General features: G+C 40.5%; 2 long non-coding RNA genes across 2 annotated transcripts; one reads left to right on the top strand and one right to left on the bottom strand.

The window, feature by feature from the left end:
* Positions 1-2118: 2118 nt before the first annotated feature.
* On the top strand, positions 2119-7147 carry LOC109428815 (uncharacterized). Its single transcript, XR_009999361.1, has 3 exons — positions 2119-4379; positions 4607-4913; positions 6970-7147. It is a non-coding gene; the product is annotated as an uncharacterized LOC109428815 (long non-coding RNA).
* A 9185-nt stretch (positions 7148-16332) lies between these two features.
* LOC115258257 (uncharacterized) lies at positions 16333-18033 on the bottom strand. Its single transcript, XR_003893586.2, has 2 exons — positions 17592-18033; positions 16333-17466 (listed from the first exon to the last, which is right to left on the bottom strand). It is a non-coding gene; the product is annotated as an uncharacterized LOC115258257 (long non-coding RNA).
* Positions 18034-18385: the final 352 nt, after the last annotated feature.

Raw genomic sequence — 18385 nt, 5'->3', positions numbered from 1 at the left:
GTAAGATAATGAGTACAATGAGTTTGTCGCAAAATAGGGCTGACAAAATCGGGTCCTTACTGCTTACTTACCTTACCAATCAGGCTAAGGCCGGGGTGGCCTCTGCTGTACATAGTAGCCGTCTTCATTCCACTCGGTCCATGGCAGTTTGTCTCCAGTTCCGCACTCTGCGTAGGCTCCGCAGATCGTCCTCCACTTGGTCGACCCACCTAGCTCGCTGCGCTCCACGTCTTCTTGTACCGGTCGGATGACTCTCGAGAACCGTTTTAGTCGGGTTGCTATCCGACATCCTGATGACGTGACCCGCCCACCGTAGCCTCCCGATTTTCGTGGTATGGACGATGGTTGGTTCTCTCAGCAGCTGATGCAGCTCGTGGTTCATCCACCTTCTCCAAGTCCCGTCTTCCATCTGCACTCCGCCGTAGATGGTACGCAACACCTTCCGTTCGAAAACTCCAAGGGCGTTGGTCCTCTGCACGTAGGGTCCATGTTTGGTGCCCATAGAGGACGACCGGTCTAATCAGCATTTTGTAGATAGTTAACTTCGTGTTACGGCGAACTTTATTCAATCGTAGAGTTTTGCGGAGTCCAAAGTAAGCACGATTTCCTGCCACAATGCGCCTCTGAATTTCTCTGCTGGTGTTGTTTCCGGCGGTCACCAGTGAGCCCAAGTACACGAATTCTTTAACCGCCTCGATTTCATCACCGTCGATATAAATTCGGGGTGGCGGGCGCGATAATTCCTCCCTGGAGCCCTTTGCCATCATGTACTTTGTCTTCGACACATTAATGACTAATCCGATTCGCCTGGCTTCACTCTTTAGTCGGATGTACATTTCCGCCATCGTCTCAAATTTGTGAGCTATAATATCAATATCATCAGCGAAACCAAGTAGCTGAACCGGACTTCGTGAAAATCGTTCCACTCGTGTTTATTCCCGCTCTCCTAATTACACCCTTTAAAGCAATGTTGAACAGCAAGCACGAAAGACCATCACCTTGCCGTAACCCTCTGCGAGATTCGAAGGGACTCGAGAGTGTCCCTGATACTCGAACTACGCACATCACTCGATCCATCGTCGGCTTGATCAATCGTATCAGTTTATCCGGGAATCCGTATTCGTCATTGGCGAATCTAGCTTATTCTTTCTTCTGGCTCACTCTCTTAAACAAACACGAGAAAGAGAAGGATGGAAAAGGATGCCACGGCACCCCTTTGCATCCCACTCTTTACCGTGTTTGTTAAGGAGAGTGAGCAAGAAAAAAGAAAAAGCTAGATTCGCCAATGGTATTCGTGCATAATCTGCCGTAGCTGTTCTGGGTCCTAAACTGCCCAAGTTTTTTTTTTTCGAAATTACTCTTGCAGTTCCATTAGAGAAAAAAAAACACCTGCAGATGCCTTTGGAAACTTTGAAAGGAAATTCTTGGATGTTTTTTTGCCTGGATAAAAATGAGAAACTTAGGAACTTCTAAAAGAATCTCTTGAGAATATCGAGAAATTCTAGATAATTTGTTGAATTTGTTTCTGGCTAATAATTAAAACTTGCATGCTTTTGCAAATTTTTATCTCGTACTAACTTTTGTAAGAAGAAAAAAACCACAACGGTAAACATAGAAGCCCGATCTCGTTAGAAGTCGCGTGAAGGATGTAAGGTTTTGCTTCGCTGGAGCCTCGTAGCCGTGCGGTAGGGTCACCAAGCTTCTAATCGCACCATGCTGTGGGGTGAGGGTCCGATTCCCGCTCCGGGCGATGAAACTTTTCGTGTGAATAGTTTCTTCTCCGTATCCACTGGTGCATGCTCCGTGTGTCCCTTGTCTAGTGTTAAGTTTCGTTCAGTATGTGCAGGCTCTGGCTGAAGACGGTGTCCGTGTCTTTTTTCCTTGGTCAAGATAAATATCTTTGAATACCTTGGAGTTTCCACCAGGTATCTCGTAAAGGTTCCCCTTGGAATCTATTCGAGATTCCCCTTGGGATTTCGTACAGATTTCCCTTGTAACCTCGTGGAGAATCTCCCTAGAATCTCGCGGAGAGTTGAAGGAGTACAACTTGGTGAATATTCCATCAGTAATCTCCTAGATATTCCCTTCGGAATCTCATGGAGATTCTCTTCTGAGAACAGAAGAGAGAACGAAAGAGAGAATAATAATAAATTAAAAAAAAAAAAAAACAAACATGTATGAAGTTGAAAGAGAGAATAGCGGCGTTGTCATGGAGACGCCGAGTAGCAGGTAGGCAAAGAAAATTTAATAAAGCAGTCTTGTGAGATATTTCGACGGAAAAGAACGCGTTTTATTTCCTAGTGAAATCGTCTTTGAAGAATCTACCCGAACCAGACAAAAGGCCTGATAATGGAGTCCCCTCGTTTCGGACACGACATTGGCGCAAGATCAACTCCCAAAAAGTGAGTACCGTGACAATTAGTGTGAAATTATAATTGCGTACATAAAACTGCTGTACATAGGTGAATGATGTCCACCATGTACAGATATTTGCGTTCCGGAATGGATTCTAATGCATATCCACCAGAAACAGAGACACGAACACATAAATCAATCTTTTCATTAATAAAATAGCAATGAAATTTCATTTTCCACATTCTAGTAGTTCAGAAGTTATTTTTTTTTCACTTGGAGTAGCTGTTTGCACATAATCATTGTTCTGGAATGTTCCATTTTTTTCCTCCAACATTCAATGCGGATGCGGGAAATTACCGTTAATGATGTTGCTTCATGTGTTAGAGTAAGAAAGAAAATTTTCATGCCTTGCGAAATTTTCGTTCGTTAGCAGGAAATAACTGTAACTTAGCAACCGTTATTTACCACTTGTCCATAAACACATACACATATGTACACGATGGAAGGGTTAGAATCACTTCGTTACCAAAACAAAGAGCTGATAGCCGACGACAAACATTTTCATTGCAAGGTGGTTCACTTCGCGGTTTTGATAATGAGTTTTCATTACCGCAGATGCATATTTGAGGATTTTCTTTAGCATTTCGACATCGCACAACCATCCCATCTTATTTTCATCCAAAACAAAGAGTCCGTTCAGTACCGTTTTGTCAAATGGTTGAATAAACGCAATTCTTATTGGAATAAAACACTGAGTTGATGTACAAGATTTTCCAATAGGGTATCGGAAGAAAGTTGTAGTAGTGAGTTGTTTTTCATGTTATCTGTCCGGGTTAGCTATCAGCACAGACGAATTTATACAGACGTAAGAGTGCGGTACAAACCACTAAAAATTTTCGGTACCATGTTTTCTTCTTCTTTCTTATTCCTAAATTCACCGAGGGGACTTGTGATTACCATTTTGCGGTAGTTTTTACGCATTGGTTTACCCCTCTTACATGATTTTTTTGACATTCTGCCTCTCATGCTTCTTCCGCTTTTTTGTTTTGGTCCGGTCCAACTTGTGTGGAATTAAAACAAAACAATAATTTTCGTGCGTGATTCGATGAACGTTTTTTTCAATATTTCGGAGTGATCTACCGGTAAATTAAGTACGCGCGGTAAGCGTTCAGTGTTCTTGTGTCGGAACGAATTACGACGTCGCCGAAAGAGCGGTAGCGCAAGCAAAACAAGTGTTTCCTGTCTGGACAATCTTCCACCGATGGAGAGCGTGCTGCAGTAATAATGATACCAAGATAATCCACAAAATCTTAGTGTCGACGTTTTTTGCCCCAGCGACGAGTGCTGGGGGGAGTAATGGGCTGCCGATGACACCGAATTCGTTTGAAATTTACGAGGGATCGAAGCTGTTGCGTGCGGATGCAATGAAGCATGAAAATTTTGCGAATATCTGGACACTGCGAGGGAAACGAGAAAGGACGATTATTGTGCAGGAGTATACCGGAAGTTCGCAGACGGAAACTATTACTGGGAGCAATCAAGTTTATTTCGTATCAGGTGATTATTTCATCTGAATCGGAATAAGTTGATGTGCCGGTATGTACTTGAAGCCAGTAAAATATTCGGCGGAACTTGGAACCAGTGAATTTCGGCGTGAATGTGTAATACATTGTGTATAATATTTAATGGAACTGACCTTGGGCTGTAAACTGTGGAAGAACATCAACCCAAACTGTCAAGAGTGCTGAGTCTACTAACACGGAAAGTGTCCTGGAATGAACCGCTCTCGAGCACAAGAAGCAGCACCAGAAGCGTTTTCTGCCGTTGCCGTACCGAGACTTCCCTAGCCCGTGGAATTTGTGGGAGATGAAGCGTTTGAAGCGGGGAAATTTTCAGGGCACCGGATCCGGAAGGGGTGACGCTGCTGGAGAAGCACTGTGGCAGTTTGGCGTAAATCTATTTCATGTGGAAAGTGGCCGATGTTCGGCTGGAACTGGGAAAGACATCGATTTGTCGCTGCTCAAGTAAGTAGTTTTTTTACTCAAATCCGCTCCCACTTGCTTTATGTACTTATTTTCTCGTCAACCGATGTAACGCAAGTAGCTACATGCCCCGTTCCCGTAACATAAGTGGATCACTTTCTAATAGTGCGTTACTGTATAAAATTCTGTCAATTGATCAATCCAATAGAGCAATGCATGTTACTTTTGTCATTTTCGGTGGCTTTGATTCGAATATTTTTATTTCACAGATCATATTGAATGAAAACCTTAAGTACAGAAAGACCTGTGGTGAATTCGCCCTGCCATCCCCTGAAATAAAAGAACTTGAGCATCCGGCTTCGCTACGATTCCCGCTCCACTATACACCGCGGTAATGTAATGTACAGTGACCCCTGCGATGAAGCGGTAAGGTAATTCCAAGTCAGACCGAAAGAGAAAAATCCTTCAAAAACCATCGTTACCATATCCACCAGTTCTAAGACTGTAAGATGCAGACAAAGCCGGCTTTTCAACTTGTTCTATGAGCACAGATACCTATTAACCCTTAAGGCAGTGGTAACTATATTGCCACCTACAATTTATGTTTTTTTGCTTGATATCAGCTTATATCGAACCTCTTTTTAGGTTTACTGCACTGCCATAGTGCCGCGTGAAAGTGAGAGTGGGAGTGCGCGTCCAAAGGATTTGTGTGGATTTGCTGTTGTTGATATTCTTTACGGCTTCGCACACGCGCACTCCCACTCTCACGCGTAACTATAACGGCGCCCTTACGCTTTCTTGGGATTACTATAACAACGTTGAGATTTTTTTGTTGTGAGCAAAACTCAAATAACGCAATTTGAGAGCTGTTTGATGTCTTAAAAGTGACTAAATTTGACTAAGTTGCATTATTTTTTAACGACTGATGGTTTGTTTTCAGTCCTTCAGAAATCTTTTAGGCGATTCCGAAAAATCTCAATAACTTTGTAAAAATTGAACCAAATCGAGTCAAAACTTAACAGCACCTAGTGTAAATAAAACACTATCAAACGTATTTATTCAAATAAGGCTGTTTTATAAATATTTTAATTAATGCAGCTTGGTATATACAACAGTGGCATGGGGAGACTTGATCCCTCGAGGATTACACACATATTATACATGTGAAAAATAAAATTCTATTCGGAAGCCTCTATTTACTCGGAATTCCAGTCTATTCAATGATAAAACTTGTTAGGGGTAGTCGGGGTAATTTGGCCAATGGGGCAATTTGAGCACCTCATAAAAATCACCTGAAATCTAATATTTTCAACAAACGGACCTGACAGCTCTACTACTGGTCTGATACGGAAACAATTAAAACGTTAGAAGGAATAAGATTAAGCCCAAGGTAAATTAGAAAAATAAAATTTAAAAACGTTGGCCAATTTACCCCGAAGAGGGCTGAATAAAAACACCACATAAGACTCCTGTTATTCAAATACATTAGATAACTTTAAAATTAGTTTATTTTTTGTACACATCAAGTTGACACACTACAATTCAATGTCTATCGGTGCCAGGGTTCCTGATTTCCACTTTTCATCTTCTTCCACATTCGAAGACAGTCAGCAGCGAACAGTTGTCGCTTTAGTTCGTGTGTATGCTTGTCAGCAACGACAGCAATCTCCGGCGAACGGTGGGAAGCCACACTTGGAAATTACTCATTCGTCCACATTCGCATCGCAAGCGAATGCGATTCGTGAGTGATGCGATTGATATTGTGCTTACGAATTTTTGATGTTTTCGAATTATTTTCTTTGCTAATCTAGCATTTCAGCAACAATACAGTAAAAATGTATGCATTACATGCAGAAATTCTCTTCTACTTATGATAATAGTCGCTTCGATCGCTCACCAGCATTCTTAACCATTCGCCATTCATTCATTCGCCTGCGATCCAAACTGCGACGAATGGCAACGAATATTCATATCAAGCAGCTGGCTCATCGCTTCCCACTGGTGATGGGGTTGCGTGTTTGATCACGACAATCCGTTTGCTGCATCTTTCTCGCAAAGAGGAGTGAATATGAATGGAGTGAGGCGAATATACCGATCCTTGATCGGTGCATATTAAGTTTGTGTTACATTAGGCGAAAAAAATCTTCACTGAAAATAGGGTGCTCAAATTACCCCGACCGTTCAAAATTGATGCAAAAATCAAACTTTTTCCAAAAATCTTTATTTGGCATAAAAACACGAATTGACTCTGATATTTTTATGTATCTTGCGTAGTGGCATTACCGTCCATTCTGTATGAAAAACGGATCAAGTTTTGTGTTTTTCTTGAAGTTACAGACAGGCAAATTAAGAAAAAGGGATCAAGTCTCCCCAGTCTCCCTTACGTGATACTTGCCTAACATTAATTTTTTTTTTCTAAATATGTTTATCATATCTTCCCAAATTAAAAAATGATGCAAAAATATCTTCTTCGAAACTGATTTTTTTTTATTTCTAGTTAGATTATTTATTCTAAAATGATTCACCACGTTTTCTGATGTTCTGGTGCAAAGAATATCCTCTTTGAAACTTACTTCCTTTTCATCCAGTAACAAATACAAGCATTAACAAATCGTTTTTAAATTCCTTTCAGATATTCCTGGAATATTCATCAAACACTCCAGGGACCAGACCAGCTGCTGCTAGTGAAGTGCCATTTCCTGGAGAAACTATTTCGCGTCCTGAAATACCATAACCATAATGTTGTTCCAATAATCATACATGTTTCTTGTTTTAGAATGGTCAATCAATAAAATGCGGCGCTGGGGTTGGCTGATGGTTTCGCTGGAAGCTGTAACATATCCGAAAAAGCCAAGCGAACAAAACGCATTAAACTAGGTCCAAATTCCAAGGCGATGCAAGAATTCTTCTAACTGATCATATTAAGCAAACATCTTTGATGCTGACCATCTACACCAAAAGTTTCTAAATTTGTTGCAAAGGTTCAGAAGGTTTTATCGGTTCACCACGTCCTCGCAAATTGCATGGTGATGCTAAAAAAAGTCTGATACTGACGACCTGTACGAAAAATGACTAAATTTGTTGCAGAGGTTTAGACAAATCTGCTGGTTCACCAAGTCTACCCAAATTGCATGGTGATGCAAAAAAAATCAGTCTGATACTGACCACCTTTACCAAAAATGACAAAATTTGTTGTAGAGGTTTAGGCAGATCTGCTGGTTCACCAAGTTACTCAAATTGCATGGTGATGCAAAAAAATCTATCTGATACTGACGACCAGTACGAAAAATGACTAAATTTGTTGCAGAGGTTTAGGCAGATCTGCTGGTTCACAAAGTCCTCCCAAACTGCATGGTGATGCAAAAAAAATCTGTCTGATACTGGCCACCTTTACCAAAAATGACAAAATTTGTTGTAGAGGTTTAGGCAGATCTGCTGGTTCACCAAGTCTACTCAAATTGCATGGTGATGCAAAAAAATCTGTCTGATACTGACGACCTGTACGAAAAATGACTAAATTTGTTGCAGAGGTTTAGGCAGATCTGCTGGTTCACCAAGTCTACTCAAATTGCATGGTGATGCAAAAAAGTCTGTCTGATACTGACGACCTGTACGAAAAATGACTAAATTTGTTGCAGAGGTTTAGACAGATCTGCTGGTTCACCAAGTCCTCCCAAACTGCATGGTGATGCTAAAAAAAGTCTTATACTGACGACCTGTACGAAAAACGACTAAATTTGTTGCAGAGGTTTAGACAGATCTGCTGGTTCACAAAGTCCTCCCAAACTGCATGGTGATGCAAAAAAAAAATCTGTCTGATACTGGCCACCTTTACCAAAAATGACAAAATTTGTTGTAGAGGTTTAGGCAGATCTGCTGGTTCACAAAGTCCTCCCAAACTGCATGGTGATGCAAAAAAAAATCTGTCTGATACTGGCCACCTTTACCAAAAATGACAAAATTTGTTGTAGAGGTTTAGGCAGATCTGCTGGTTCACAAAGTCTACTCAAATTGCATGGTGATGCAAAAAAATCTGTCTGATACTGACGACCTGTACGAAAAATGACTAAATTTGTTGCAGAGGTTTAGACAGATCTGCTGGTTCACCAAGTCCTCCCAAACTGCATGGTGATGCTAAAAAAGTCTTATACTGACGACCTGTACGAAAAATGACTAAATTTGTTGCAGAGGTTTAGACTTTAGACAGATCTGCTGGTTCACCAAGTCCTCCCAAACTGCATGGTGATGCTAAAAAAAGTCTTATACTGACGACCTGTACGAAAAATGACTAAATTTGTTGCAGAGGTTTAGACAGATCTGCTGGTTCACCAAGTCCTCCCAAACTGCATGGTGATGCTAAAAAAAGTCTTATACTGACCACCTGTACGAAAAATGACTAAATTTGTTGCAGAGGTTTAGACAGATCTGCTGGTTCACCAAGTCCTCCCAAACTGCATGGTGATGCTAAAAAAAGTCTTATACTGACGACCTGTACGAAAAACGACTAAATTTGTTGCAGAGGTTTAGACAGATCTGCTGGTTCACAAAGTCCTCCCAAACTGCATGGTGATGCAAAAAAAAAATCTGTCTGATACTGGCCACCTTTACCAAAAATGACAAAATTTGTTGTAGAGGTTTAGGCAGATCTGCTGGTTCACAAAGTCTACTCAAATTGCATGGTGATGCAAAAAATCTGTCTGATACTGACGACCTGTACGAAAAATGACTAAATTTGTTGCAGAGGTTTAGACAGATCTGCTGGTTCACCAAGTCCTCCCAAACTGCATGGTGATGCTAAAAAAAGTCTTATACTGACGACCTGTACGAAAAATGACTAAATTTGTTGCAGAGGTTTAGGCAGATCTGCTGGTTCACAAAGTCCTCCCAAACTGCATGGTGATGCAAAAAAAAATCTGTCTGATACTGGCCACCTTTACCAAAAATGACAAAATTTGTTGTAGAGGTTTAGGCAGATCTGCTGGTTCACCAAGTCTACTCAAACTGCATGGTGATGCAAAAAAATCTGTCTGATACTGACGACCTGTACGAAAAATGACTAAATTTGTTGCAGAGGTTTAGACAGATCTGCTGGTTCACCAAGTCCTCCCAAACTGCATGGTGATGCTAAAAAAGTCTTATACTGACGACCTGTACGAAAAATGACTAAATTTGTTGCAGAGGTTTAGACTTTAGACAGATCTGCTGGTTCACCAAGTCCTCCCAAACTGCATGGTGATGCTAAAAAAAGTCTTATACTGACGACCTGTACGAAAAATGACTAAATTTGTTGCAGAGGTTTAGACAGATCTGCTGGTTCACCAAGTCCTCCCAAACTGCATGGTGATGCTAAAAAAAGTCTTATACTGACCACCTGTACGAAAAATGACTAAATTTGTTGCAGAGGTTTAGACAGATCTGCTGGTTCACCAAGTCCTCCCAAACTGCATGGTGATGCAAAAAAAATCTGTCTGATACTGGCCACCTTTACCAAAAATGACAAAATTTGTTGTAGAGGTTTAGGCAGATCTGCTGGTTCACCAAGTCTACTCAAACTGCATGGTGATGCAAAAAAATCTGTCTGATACTGACGACCTGTACGAAAAATGACTAAATTTGTTGCAGAGGTTTAGGCAGATCTGCTGGTTCACAAAGTCCTCCCAAACTGCATGGTGATGCTAAAAAAAGTCTGATACTGACGACCTGTACGAAAAACGACTAAATTTGTTGCAGAGGTTTAGACAGATCTGCTGGTTCACAAAGTCCTCCCAAACTGCATGGTGATGCTAAAAAAAGTCTTATATTGACGACCTGTACGAAAAATGACTAAATTTGTTGTAGAGGTTTAGGCAGATCTGCTGGTTCACCAAGTCTACTCAAATTGCATGGTGATGCAAAAAAATCTGTCTGATACTGACGACCTGTACGAAAAATGACTAAATTTGTTGCAGAGGTTTAGACAGATCTGCTGGTTCACCAAGTCCTCCCAAACTGCATGGTGATGCTAAAAAAAGTCTTATACTGACGACCTGTACGAAAAACGACTAAATTTGTTGCAGAGGTTTAGACAGATCTGCTGGTTCACCAAGTCCTCCCAAACTGCATGGTGATGCAAAAAAAATCTGTCTGATACTGGCCACCTTTATTAAAAATGACAAAATTTGTTGTAGAGGTTTAGGCAGATCTGCTGGTTCACCAAGTCTACTCAAATTGCATGGTGATGCAAAAAAATCTGTCTGATACTGACGACCTGTACGAAAAATGACTAAATTTGTTGCAGAGGTTTAGGCAGATCTGCTGGTTCACCAAGTCTACTCAAACTGCATGGTGATGCTAAAAAAAGTCTTATACTGACGACCTGTACGAAAAATGAATAAATTTGTTGCAGAGGTTTAGACAGATCTGCTGGTTCACCAAGTCCTCCCAAACTGCATGGTGATGCAAAAAAAATCTGTCTGATACTGGCCACCTTTACCAAAAATGACAAAATTTGTTGTAGAGGTTTAGGCAGATCTGCTGGTTCACCAAGTCTACTCAAACTGCATGGTGATGCTAAAAAAAAAGTCTTATACTGACGACCTGTACGAAAAATGACTAAATTTGTTGCAGAGGTTTAGACAGATCTGCTGGTTCACCAAGTCCTCCCAAACTGCATGGTGATGCAAAAAAAATCTGTCTGATACTGGCCACCTTTACCAAAAATGACAAAATTTGTTGTAGAGGTTTAGGCAGATCTGCTGGTTCACCAAGTCTACTCAAACTGCATGGTGATGCTAAAAAAAAAGTCTTATACTGACGACCTGTACGAAAAATGACTAAATTTGTTGCAGAGGTTTAGACAGATCTGCTGGTTCACCAAGTCCTCCCAAACTGCATGGTGATGCTAAAAAAAGTCTGATACTGACGACCTGTACGAAAAATGACTAAATTTGTTGCAGAGGTTTAGGCAGATCTGCAGAATGGATAACTTGTCGGTATCTGCCTGAAAGTCTTAATGGAATGGCTTTAGGTCGAGACTAATAAACGTTCGTTAGTTTATGTATTGTTTTGATTACGCGATGGTCGCAAAAAGACGTTTTCGAATGAATTGGTGAGCTCGTTCCATATGATAGGAATTCTTTTAGGACCTATCCAAAAGCTACGTAGACTCTTAGGGGGGAAAGGAGGTCTAGTCAAATTCTACGCTCCATACAAATTTCAAAAATTTTGTAATGTATGGAAAAAATTTAACGAGGGGGGAAAATTTCTGGTAACCAACGTACAATCGAATTAGTAAGAGTAAACAACAACAAACAAAAATGATGATTGTTAGATATTTCTAGAGGAAATTCAAATCGGAATCAGAGTTTAGTTATTCGAAAAAAGTTTCGGACAAAAAAAAAATGATCAATGGATATATTTGTACCAGTTCCTGACGGCAAGTTTAGAAAAGGTCTTGATAGGAGTTCTACCTGAATCTGATTATTTTATTTTTCAGAATAACAGGAGAAATTCCAGGAGGAATGTTTAAAAAAAATCCTTACAGTTATTTTTACCAGAATGTTTGGAAGAACTTAAATTGAAATGACTTAAATTGAAATTCGTCTGTGCTTATACTGACCACCTGTACGAAAAATGACTAAATTTGTTGCAGAGGTTTAGACAGATCTGCTGGTTCACCAAGTCCTCCCAAACTGCATGGTGATGCTAAAAAAAGTCTTATACTGACGACCTGTACGAAAAACGACTAAATTTGTTGCAGAGGTTTAGACAGATCTGCTGGTTCACCAAGTCCCTCCCAAACTGCATGGTGATGCAAAAAAAATCTGTCTGATACTGGCCACCTTTACCAAAAATGACAAAATTTGTTGTAGAGGTTTAGGCAGATCTGCTGGTTCACCAAGTCTACTCAAACTGCATGGTGATGCAAAAAAATCTGTCTGATACTGACGACCTGTACGAAAAATGACTAAATTTGTTGCAGAGGTTTAGGCAGATCTGCTGGTTCACAAAGTCCTCCCAAACTGCATGGTGATGCTAAAAAAAGTCTTATATTGACGACCTGTACGAAAAATGACTAAATTTGTTGTAGAGGTTTAGGCAGATCTGCTGGTTCACCAAGTCTACTCAAATTGCATGGTGATGCAAACAAATCTGTCTGATACTGACGACCTGTACGAAAAATGACTAAATTTGTTGCAGAGGTTTAGACAGATCTGCTGGTTCACAAAGTCTACTCAAACTGCATGGTGATGCTAAAAAAAAGTCTTATACTGACGACCTGTACGAAAAATGACTAAATTTGTTGCAGAGGTTTAGACAGATCTGCTGGTTCACCAAGTCCTCCCAAACTGCATGGTGATGCTAAAAAAAGTCTGATACTGACGACCTGTACGAAAAATGACTAAATTTGTTGCAGAGGTTTAGACAGATCTGCTGGTTCACCAAGTCCTCCCAAACTGCATGGTGATGCAAAAAAAATCTGTCTGATACTGGCCACCTTTACCAAAAATGACAAAATTTGTTGTAGAGGTTTAGGCAGATCTGCTGGTTCACCAAGTCTACTCAAATTGCATGGTGATGCAAAAAAATCTGTCTGATACTGACGACCTGTACGAAAAATGACTAAATTTGTTGCAGAGGTTTAGACAGATCTGCTGGTTCACCAAGTCTACTCAAACTGCATGGTGATGCTAAAAAAAAGTCTTATACTGACGACCTGTACGAAAAATGACTAAATTTGTTGCAGAGGTTTAGACAGATCTGCTGGTTCACCAAGTCCTCCCAAACTGCATGGTGATGCTAAAAAAAGTCTGATACTGACGACCTGTACGAAAAATGACTAAATTTGTTGCAGAGGTTTAGACAGATCTGCTGGTTCACCAAGTCCTCCCAAACTGCATGGTGATGCAAAAAAAATCTGTCTGATACTGGCCACCTTTACCAAAAATGACAAAATTTGTTGTAGAGGTTTAGGCAGATCTGCTGGTTCACCAAGTCTACTCAAATTGCATGGTGATGCAAAAAAATCTGTCTGATACTGACGACCTGTACGAAAAATGACTAAATTTGTTGTAGAGGTTTAGGCAGATCTGCTGGTTCACCAAGTCTACTCAAATTGCATGGTGATGCAAAAAAATCTGTCTGATACTGACGACCTGTACGAAAAATGACTAAATTTGTTGCAGAGGTTTAGGCAGATCTGCTGGTTCACCAAGTCCTCCCAAACTGCATGGTGATGCTAAAAAAAAGTCTTATACTGACGACCTGTACGAAAAATGACAAAATTTGTTGTAGAGGTTTAGGCAGATCTGCTGGTTCACCAAGTCCTCCCAAACTGCATGGTGATGCTAAAAAAAAGTCTGATACTGACGACCTGTACGAAAAATGACTAAATTTGTTGCAGAGGTTTAGACAGATCTGCTGGTTCACCAAGTCCTCCCAAACTGCATGGTGATGCAAAAAAAATCTGTCTGATACTGGCCACCTTTACCAAAAATGACAAAATTTGTTGTAGAGGTTTAGGCAGATCTGCTGGTTCACCAAGTCTACTCAAATTGCATGGTGATGCAAAAAAAATCTGTCTGATACTGACGACCTGTACGAAAAATGACTAAATTTGTTGCAGAGGTTTAGGCAGATCTGCTGGTTCACCAAGTCCTCCCAAACTGCATGGTGATGCAAAAAAAAAAAAAAATCTGTCTGATACTGACCACCTTTACCAAAAATGACAAAATTTGTTGCAGAGGTTTAGACAGATCTGCTGGTTCACCAAGTCCTCCCAAACTGCATGGTGATGCAAAAAAAATCTGTCTGATACTGACCACCTTTACCAAAAATGACAAAATTTGTTGTAGAGGTTTAGGCAGATCTGCTGGTTCACCAAGTCTACTCAAATTGCATGGTGATGCAAAAAAATCTGTCTGATACTGACGACCTGTACGAAAAATGACTAAATTTGTTGCAGAGGTTTAGACCGATCTGCTGGTTCACCAAGTCCTCCCAAACTGCATGGTGATGCAAAAAAAAAATCTGTCTGATACTGACCACCTTTACCAAAAATGACAAAATTTGTTGTAGAGGTTTAGGCAGATCTGCTGGTTCACCAAGTCCTCCCAAACTGCATGGTGATGCTAAAAAAAGTCTGATACTGACGACCTGTACGAAAAATGACTAAATTTGTCCTCCCAAACTGCATGGTGATGCAAAAAAAAAATCTGTCTAATACTGACCACCTTTACCAAAAATGACAAAATTTGTTGTAGAGGTTTAGGCAGATCTGCTGGTTCACAAAGTCCTCCCAAACTGCATGGTGATGCAAAAAAAAATCTGTCTGATACTGACCACCTTTACCAAAAATGACAAAATTTGTTGTAGAGGTTTAGGCAGATCTGCTGGTTCACCAAGTCTACTCAAATTGCATGGTGATGCAAAAAAATCTGTCTGATACTGACGACCTGTACGAAAAATGACTAAATTTGTTGCAGAGGTTTAGACCGATCTGCTGGTTCACCAAGTCCTCCCAAACTGCATGGTGATGCAAAAAAAAAATCTGTCTGATACTGACCACCTTTACCAAAAATGACAAAATTTGTTGTAGAGGTTTAGGCAGATCTGCTGGTTCACCAAGTCCTCCCAAACTGCATGGTGATGCTAAAAAAAGTCTGATACTGACGACCTGTACGAAAAATGACTAAATTTGTCCTCCCAAACTGCATGGTGATGCAAAAAAAAAATCTGTCTAATACTGACCACCTTTACCAAAAATGACAAAATTTGTTGTAGAGGTTTAGGCAGATCTGCTGGTTCACAAAGTCCTCCCAAACTGCATGGTGATGCAAAAAAAAATCTGTCTGATACTGACCACCTTTACCAAAAATGACAAAATTTGTTGTAGAGGTTTAGGCAGATCTGCTGGTTCACCAAGTCTACTCAAACTGCATGGTGATGCAAAAAAAAATCTGTCTGATACTGACCACCTTTACCAAAAATGACAAAATTTGTTGCAGAGGTTTAGACAGATCTGCTGGTTCACCAAGTCCTCCCAAACTGCATGGTGATGCAAAAAAAAAAATCTGTCTGATACTGACCACCTTTACCAAAAATGACTAAATTTGTTGCAGAGGTTTAGGCAGATCTGCTGGTTCACCAAGTCCTCCCAAACTGCATGGTGATGCTAAAAAAAAGTCTGATACTGACGACCTGTACGAAAAATGACTAAATTTGTTGCAGAGGTTTAGGCAGATCTGCTGGTTCACCAAGTCCTCTCAAACTGCATGGTGATGCAAAAAAAATCTGTCTGATACTGACCACCTTTACCAAAAATGACAAAATTTGTTGCAGAGGTTTAGACAGATCTGCTGGTTCACCAAGTCCTCCCAAATTGCATGGTGATGCAACGAATACAAGTTTGTTTCAGGAGTTGTTCCAGAGATCCAGGACGATTTATTCTAATTAGGTCCAGAAGTTACTAATCTGCTGAAAACTTAAAATTTTTCTAGAATATCTTCGTCTGACAATTTTTCTTTAAGAAGGTTCATCAAGTCCTCTCAAGTTTCGAGTTGCTTCATTTTTACTCTGTACACACTAAGATTCAGATGTTCCAGCTCAGTAATTTTTTCACTGAGTTCAGTATTTTTTCCATCTTTTTACTGAGTTTTCAACAGCAGATTTATCTCGGTACACTCGGTAATCGTATTTACCGTTCACCAGTAACGATATTTACCGTGCTCCAGTAACTTTTGACAGTTTATGAGCTGAGCTCGGTAACTCATTTACAGAATATCCGCAAAATAAATAACCGAGCGTACCGAGTTAAATCTGCTGTTGAGAACTCAGTAAAAAGATGGGGAAAATACCGAGCTGATCTTAGTGTGTATATAGGACACTTCTCTTTAATTGATTTATTCCAGGAATCCACAAGAGGACTCATGGAGAATCATCGAGCCCTGGAAGACACCCTGCTTGGAAGTGTTGCTTAAGAGGTTCCCTGATATCTTAAAAGCAATTACTAGCGAAACGCTTTGTGAATCCTATATCTTTATTTGTCAACCAACAGCTTTAAAAAAAAAGATTTCCAATTAAACCACTAGTATACTGCCCCCACTCGCATAACAGTCCCATTTGCAAAAAGTAGGAATTGAGAAAACAGCATTTGAAGTTTGAAAACTTGTTTCCATATAAAACTTTGAAAACCGCCAAAATTCGAAGAATATTTCGATCATCTCGAGACTTTCACAGATTGCTTTGCACATGAATATATAACTGTAAAAAATATTACAATCACTACAAAGTTGTTCAGTTTTGTGTTACGTGACACAAAAATCCATGATGGGACTGTTATGCGGGTACTTTTGATATGGGACGCTCATGACTTGGTATTTTTTTCACATATTGACATAAAAAATCATAATTTTTATTATTGTTTTTGGAAGTACATCGAAAATAATGACTATTCATAACCTTAACTCAAAAGTGATGAAAAGTCAAATGGGACAGTTATGCGAGTGGGGGCAGTATACTCCTGAAATCTTAGACTTTCAGGTGAAAAATGGATCCTTCTTAGAAACAATCTCTTCTTAAAAGAACGTCGTGGGCGTTTGGAACTCTCAAGTTAGTCCAGTTATTTTAAGGCAACCGCAAAGGTATGTGCTGGCCTCGTTCACATGCAGCAGAACTATTCCACTTCGCACGAGTAGCCTTTCGACTGATGGAACCCTCGGAATGAGGACATCCAACTGCTTCGGGTTGTTGTATGGAGGCGGTACATTGTCGACCTTAACCGGCAACTCTGTCTGCCGGGAATTTGCACTATTATCCTGCGGGACTTTCTACGGGTGAGGTTGATCGCTGCCCTTGACTGGCGTACCCGCTTCCGGAAGGGCTGTTTCTGCTCCATCGAGAGACACTACGTCTTCACTGGGAATATGTATATCGCTTATGGGTTAGCGCTGGCGTAAGCCGGGAATTGATGCGACCAGCACACTTAATCTTCGAGCGTTTGCTGGGAGGGATCTTTAGCGGGTAGCTAGTGCAGCGCTCCGGAGGAAGTAGAGGACAAAGAAAGTATCCAAAAACGACGACATACGTTTCCTTTCCGTCCGTTGCTCCGCTTGAGGCTCACTTTTGACGGCTTTTGGGCTTGCGCACCTACCTGTAAGAAATTGATCTTTATCATTCGCTTATCTTTCTGCCATACTTCTTCTGGCACTCTTCCACCACGGTCAGCACTCAGCAGCTCGTCTATCAGTGCCTTATGTTCAATTATTTTATACTTACGACTGCTCCAACGACCCCAATGATGGCCGGACCCTATGTAAAGTTGCTCATTCCAACCATTATTATCACGGTCCGACACATTTAGCACCGCGATGGGAGGAGGAATTGCCTGAGATCCGACGACGACGATGGGTGTTCATCAAAGCACAGGCAAAATTGTGAGGAAATCTGAGGGCAAATTCTCACCACAGACGATATCAATCCCAGATGATATCAACTTTCCATCCGAATGGAAATATTTATGTCGGGAGTTTAGCGGAAGATTCAGAATCGGAGAATAATGTTCGTGGTGAACCTTTCCGGTTAGGAGCACAACAAAAATATTTACGAATGCAAAAACACAAAACAAAATGTGTGTTGACAAATCGCTTGACAGTTCGCTCACGTCCAAGGGGTTCACCAAAGTGCGATTACAAAAAAACAAGAGGGGCTTGCCAAAGGAGGTGCGACCGAAAAAAACGATTACTGCTCCGTCTGTATCTTCGTTTGTGCTATCAGGAGTGACCTCCAATGTGCTTTGTTTTTTTTTTGATAACTGAACTGGAGAAGTTTCATGGGTAGCAGACACAATGTTGTTTCACGATTTGATGATACGATATCACGGGTTATATTTTTGTTCGCATACTTGAAATTTCATAAATAAAAATATTGTAGTCAAACCGTTGTTTTTTTCCTGCTAAAAAGTGAGAAGTGAAGACAATACTATTGACAGCTTTTGCGATCTAGTACTACCACCGACGAAGATACAGACGGAGCAGTAATCGTTTTTTTCGGTACCACTTTCTTTTTCACCC

Source organism: Aedes albopictus, chromosome 3 (genome assembly GCF_035046485.1).
Source record: "Aedes albopictus strain Foshan chromosome 3, AalbF5, whole genome shotgun sequence".
Lineage (NCBI taxonomy): Eukaryota > Metazoa > Arthropoda > Insecta > Diptera > Culicidae > Aedes > Aedes albopictus.
This window is presented reverse-complemented; position numbering and strand designations above follow the sequence as displayed.